The 6831-nt window shown below is 41.7% G+C and overlaps 1 pseudogene; it reads left to right on the forward strand.

Annotated features, from left to right (window-relative positions):
• The first annotated feature begins 358 nt into the window (after window positions 1–358).
• Window positions 359–5797, forward strand: LOC149181799 (serine/threonine-protein kinase D6PKL1 pseudogene; annotated as a pseudogene).
• The last annotated feature ends 1034 nt before the right edge of the window (window positions 5798–6831 follow it).

Here is a 6831-nt window from a genome sequence, read left to right on the forward strand (position 1 = left end):
CAGCCGTGTTGGCTCTTTAGGGTCATCTGAATTATCCACCGGCTGGTTAGGGTTTGTATCAGGGTTATTAGGGCGGGGATCTTTAGCCACTAGAATTGGTTTTGAAAGAGGGGGTACTGCCACGTAGCTACCCAATGGTGGTGCCTTAGGTACAGTAACTTGTGGTTTTCCCTGGGTTAGGATGAGATATCTCAGGGGGTTTCTTGAAGATTCACCAGGGTGAGATGAGAGGGGGGTTTGTGAGCTAGCAGCCTCAGGGTTTGGGTGGAGGTAGGCTGATACGAAAGTTGCAACAGAGGGTGACTGTGGCGGCAAGGGAGGAAACAGCTAGATTGGAGGAGGCTCCGAGAATGTCACTATGGAGCAGGAAGGTCTTGAGATCGAAGGTAGACCTGCAATGGTAGCCGACAGGTCGCAACAGAAGGGAAGGAGTTCATCCGCGATAGAGCGAGGGGTTTGCCAGATATTGACATTCTCCAACGGGTCCTTTGAATAGTCTACTAGGTCAAGCTCCATCCTTGTTCCAAGGTGTTCTCTGCCAGTTGCCTCCAGGACCATTGTAACCATCGCTGCGGTGAGGGTATTGGAATTCGGTGGGTATGCAGTAATCGGGGAGGACGGTAAGCTATGCTGTTACTGAGGGCCTTGAGGGGATACGGGTACCGAGAACCACCACGGTTGATGCAACCGGAGGGAAACAAACGACGATAGCTAGAGGTAGGTAGGGTGGGTAGGGTGCAGTCGTGGCAATCGGTTGCAGAAAAACCCTAACCATTTTCAAATAGTCTCCGTGGCTCCATCGCCAAGTTCAGTGGTCACCACCAGTAATATTCACAGTCACCAAGTGCTAGATTGATTGTTTGAGTGATTGGGAACATTAACTATTTTCTCATTAACCTAAATTAAATTGTAAATGACAATTTACCTATTTACCTTAATTTAAAAAAATAAAAAACAAAAACATATATATACTTCATTTCCATTACAATTTAATGGACCATCCATCAGGGCCCTATGCCCTGCGAGAAGGGATCAATTGGGCTCAATCACTTCAGGCTAGTGAAGAGGAGGGATCAGTTGGTCTCAATCACTTTAGGCCAGTGAAGAGGGTGGGGAGTGGGGATTGGCTAGTAAGTTGATTCAAGTTTGTGTGCCCTCAAGGTGGTGGATAAGGAAGCCTTGTTTCACATGAATAAGTTTCACAGGGCTAAGGTGGAGAAACAGATCCTCTCCATGTTGGACCACCTCTTCTTATCCTCTATGCACATTTTGAGGCTTCACATTATTCATGCCTTGTCATGGAGTACTGTGCAGGTGGAGACCTGCATTCTCTTAGGCTGTGCCAGCATGGAAGGTGTTTCAGTCTCAGATCTGCAAGGTTGGTATACGTCTCTTGTATGTATTGACTTCAGCTGTTGTGTTTTGTGTTGCTGGTTGGTATTGTAGAGTATTGGTGAGTGAGTATGTGTTTTTGTTGGGCATTCCCCTCCTTTGAAAGTTCTAGTGTGTGATACAACAGTGAGATACACATATTTTTTAAGGTGGGGTGGGATTGTATTATCTTCTAATCCATAAAAGCATTTCTTTCTGGTTTTCTTATCTTTTGTTTGCTTGTCTTGTGTGTGTGCAGACTGGTCTGCCATTGTTATTCAGTTCCCTGAAAAAAAGTTTATTAGATATGGCTTGATTCAAGGGCTCTGATTGAATGAGAAATTTTATGTTGATAAAATGGATTCAAGTCTCTCTATATTTTATGTGGCTATGTTGATTTGGCCTTGGTCTAATTACACATTGAAGTTATTCATCACCTTGTACATATTCAAGCCTCCTTCACCTGTAGTTCAGTGTACCACCTTGTGATAAAAATTGATATTAAATTAGCTAAATAGCTCTCCACGTGAGATACCTAGAGAGTGCCAAAGCACTACACACACAATACACCATTCTACGATCAGGAGAACAACCTAGTTCATATAGGCTTTTTCTCAATCAAGGTGGTTTCAACCACTCCCTAGATAATAGGATCCCAATCCTATCTAAAGAAACAAACACCTAAACAATAATCTAAGTTTAGCTTTCTCCATTAATTCCAACACTCCCGCTTAATGGAGAAAAGGTACTGAACAATAACATACGCTTGCTGGTCTCAGTCTCAGCTAGGCTTACAATTAAAACATGAAACGAATTGGTAACAAAATTTTCATTTTAGTCTTCTTGCAGCAGAGCCCATACTTGTTTATCTTCAGTCGAGGCTTCATCTTTGCTTTCCTCGCCATGAAGTAGTGATATCTCTTCACCTCATTTCTTCCCAAGTGATGGAAAGCTTTAATTCTAATTTTCACTCTTCTCAAACTTATGACAGGTTGAATAGGAGAATTTTCTCTCACTATTTCTGGTGTCAACCATCCGAAAACCAGCTATGATGTCTTCATCATTCATCGATGTAACGTTTGCACATGCAAAAATATTAATGAGATCATTACACTTTAAATATAAATTTTCTCCAACTTTGTCTTCTTCTACCACGTCTTTGCAATTAGCGTCTTGTAACACTTAGATCCTCTTCACTCCCTTCTTGAAGATTAACTAGTAAATCTTGCACAACAAAGTGTGCATCTTGATTTTCATGGTCACTAATAAAACCACATTTTTCTGAAATTTCTTCTGATTTGAACATACTACCCATGCTAATTCCAAATAACAACATGAGAAAATCATCATCATTAAAATAAAAAATATCTAAAAATATAGACACGTCGATAATTGGTGCGGTCAAACACCAGCGATGCCACAAAGGCTCAGACTATCCCAGCGGCCACACCACAGTCAAATTTCCCACCAGCAAATATCTCCAGAGCCTCTACGACTCCACAAACAGATCAGATAGTCTCCAATCAACTAGTTCCAATGTGGCCGCTCACGACCTTCCAAGCTTACAGATTTTTTTTTGACACCGTCCAGCGTTCAATTACCAGATTTTTGATGTTTAACCTAGAGCGCCATCGCAAGTTTTGATCCGCCGTTACCAGATCTGTTGATTAACCTTAATAGTCTCCTCTGCTCAGCCTCCCAGCAAACTCAGCCAACTTAGACTCTTTGCAGAGCTTGCGCCCACGCGCAGCGTTCCTCAGTCTTCTCCACGGCAGAGTCGTGGCAGCTTTTGCATCCCCAATCCTGGATTCAACGGGGATCCTGGATTCAACACTCGACAGCAGAAAATGTGAGCCTTGAAGCAAGAGATCTCGGCTTCCTCCTCAACAGTCCGGGCGCCCTCCAGATCTAAAAGCAAAACACGGGTTCAGATCCTCTAAAGCATGCAGAAAATAGCAGGCCGCTAGCCACGGTAGCCACTCCACCACCGTGGGGAGATGGATCTCCAAGACGCAGACCACTGTGCCGCAATCTTCTCCGCCTCTTCCTGTGGTTATTGCAGCCGAATAAACCAATTTCTCCACGACTAAACATACAACAACTTAGATCTTTAAGCCTTCACACAAATTTTCACCGTTACGCCAAACAAATCCCTGATAAAATAATTGACGCCAAACAATAATTCTTCATATAAAATAAAAATTCAAAGAATTGTTTCAGATTTAAGTCGTTAAGTTGTTCCATTCTTTAAATCTTGAGCAGCTTTGGATCTTGACATCCCCTGCAGGGATTAGAGAGCGATAGTAAGCAACAAAGATTGACTTTTACAAGTGGACTTCTCCTAAAAGAACGACAACAATAATGCTCGGCTCCAGCAAAGGTATGTGCGCGCATTCACCATGACTCGGCTCATCCACCTGGTCCAAATCTCCAACAGGTGTTGGATCTTCCACAACGCCAAAAGATCTCAAACAGATCTCCACATTGGCTAACCAAAGGTTGAATACAGGAAACAGTGAGGCAACGCTCAAACAGAGACGCTGTCCACACTGAGTCTGCTCCACGGACAGCTCGGCTCACCAATCAACAACCACACAACACACAGGCCTCTGACCTATAGCTCAACACACAGGCCTCTGACCTATAGCTCTGATATTATGATAAAAATTGATATTAAATTCGTTGGAGAGTGCCAAAGCACTACACATAATATACCATTTTACAATCAAGAGAACAACGGTTTATATATACTTTTTCTCAATCATGGTGATTTCAACCACTCTCTAGATAATAGGATCCCAATCCTAAACAATAATCTAAATTTAGCTTTCTCCATTAATTCCAACACCCTGCACATATTCCAGCGTCCTGCCATGTGCGGTACCCTTCACCACACAAACCCAAGTCATGTGTTGTACCCTTCCATGACACAATCCCAACTCCATCTCAGTTGAGTACATCAACCTTCTAACCAAATCCTGCCTATAAATCCAGAGTGGAGGATGAAGTATTGCCAAATCTGGAATTTCTGGTGCAAATCATCTTTGAACTCTTCAACCATTTTTTATCCCATCTTATACTGTGCGCAGTGTCCTAAAAGTTGTTATATTATGCACAAGAGCCATAAAAGCTCTGAGATCTCCCTCTTAGCTTTGTCAAAGCAAAGCACACTGACAAGAAAACAGGAGAAATTTTCATGTGTGGCAATTCACACTTGAATTGCCATATCCTTCAATAAATTGCAACATGCACTTAAAATGCAATCGTGTGTGTCATGCATAGATCGGCTTGGTTTAAATTTCTTACCGGAAGAGCTTTATATCTTCTCTTGGTTTTAATTTAAAAGATTACAATAAACGAGTTGAGGGATGAATGTTTACCATTTTTATGTTGATGGGCTTGGTTTATTTATATTCTTTTTTCCCAAATAGTGTTTTTATTTCAAAACTTATGAGGTGTGTTTGCAATCTCCACTCTCTTGGATTTACAGATTAAGAATCAGAGACCCTTTTATTAAGTACCCTATTAAGGTAGAGTGAATTGTGTGTAGTGTTGTCTGTTTGAATCTTTGTGGATATTTGATTCGTAGCTCACGTTTAACAATTTTTCTGTTTTTTCCCTTTCAGATTCTACGCAGCAGAGGTTCTTCTAGCTCTAGAATATCTGCACATGTTGGGAGTAATATACCGGAATTTGAAGCCAGAGAATGTTCTAGTGAGGCAAGAGGGCCATAGAATGCTTTCAGACTTTGACCTCTCATTCTCATGCCAAGTCACTCCGACATTGCAGAAAAGCTTCAACAGACCTCCTTCCACGGCCGCAGAGCATAACAGGATACCATCATCGTCAAATTCTGGTGCTAGAAGAAATTGCCTGTTCCCATTACGGAAGAAACGACCAAAAAGGCAGAAGAATCAAGTTTCGAGCGAGGGCAGGCCGGAATTAATAGTCGAGCCCACAGAGGCCCGGTCCGGATCTTTCGTGGGAACCCATGAATACCTGGCCCCGCACGACGACGCCGTGGACTACATGCTCTTCGGCCGGACTCCGTTCAAGGGCGCCGGAAAGGATTCCACGCTCACAAATATCATCACCCATCCGTTGAAATTCCCCGCCAATATGAGCAGTACAGGTCAGGCGGAGACATCAGGGGCCGAGGCCGAGCAATGGGACGCCTCCGGGATCTGATAAAACAGCTCCTCGTAAAGACCCGAGGAGGCGGTTAGGGTCGGCACAGAGAGCCGCCGATATCAAGAAACACCCATTTTTCAAGAACATCAACTGGGCGCTCATATGCTCTGTTCCGCCCCAGGAGTACAACAAAAACTCAGACGCACCAAATCTTCCCCTGCCGATCACTGTAAAATTCAAAACTTGTCCAGAGCTGCCGAGGCACAAACTGCTGACTTCGACTACTATTACTTGATCATCATCATCCAATTCAATCCAATCTGGTCGTCTTTTTAAGGGTTCCAATGCGTTATTTTTCTGTTCGAAGTTGGGGTCCAGGGTTCTGTTCTCCGTTTTCCGCCATTGTATTATAGATTCATGTAATTATGAGAGCCAGCATCATATACAGTATAAAATGGTGTTTGAGCGTGGGTTTTGCAGGTGTGATTTTTCATCTTTTGGATTTTTGAGATTGAGGTGATTGGATAGCAGTGGTTTATAACTCGATTTTTTGAAAGTTTTTCAGGTGGGTTTTTTCGATCGAAATCCGGCAGCAATTTATTGGAATCGCAAGTTTGATAGCTAGTTTCTGGACAATGAAAGCCTCTCAGGGGTTTTCTAGGGTGCTGAATCCAAATATGCAGTTAAAAAACCATTTTAACTGCAAGAATTCAAGATTTAACCTCAATTTCTTCCACCGGATTCCGTCACCCGAATCTCCAAAAAATCGCATTATAGACAACTCCGATTGGATATACCAGCGGTAAACAAAAGATTTTGGGACTCTCAAACAGACGATACTACAATCGTAGAATTCAACAAAATTGATATTCTATAATCTAAATTATTTATAATTTTTACAAATTTTATAATTTAAATTATTTATAATTTTTACAAAGATTATAATTTTTACAAATTTTATAATTTAAATTATTTATAATTTTTACAAATTTAAAATTATTCTGGATTGTAAAACCGATTCCAAAAGCCAAAACGCTAGAAACCAGAATTATTTATAATACCATAAATCATACCCATATTATTACAATTTTTTCATCTATACCTTTAATCCTTATCCACAATATTGTACTGAGACAAAATTTGCCATAGCTTGCCATTATGTTGTTACCAAGGATTTCCATCCGCATCATTTCTAAGAGACGAAAGCATACTCAGAAAATCGCCCTTCCCTCCTCCATTACACAACGCAGTTTCACGCTCCTTTTTCAGGCTCAGAATCTGTTTCTGAGAATCTATTTAACCAATCACAAGAAGGGCTACACTCAGCCT

The sequence above is a fragment of the Pinus tabuliformis genome, chromosome 3_2, assembly GCF_031772625.1.
Source record: "Pinus tabuliformis cultivar Carrire ecotype Pingquan chromosome 3_2, CPIR1, whole genome shotgun sequence".
In the NCBI taxonomy this organism is placed as follows: domain Eukaryota; kingdom Viridiplantae; phylum Streptophyta; class Pinopsida; order Pinales; family Pinaceae; genus Pinus; species Pinus tabuliformis.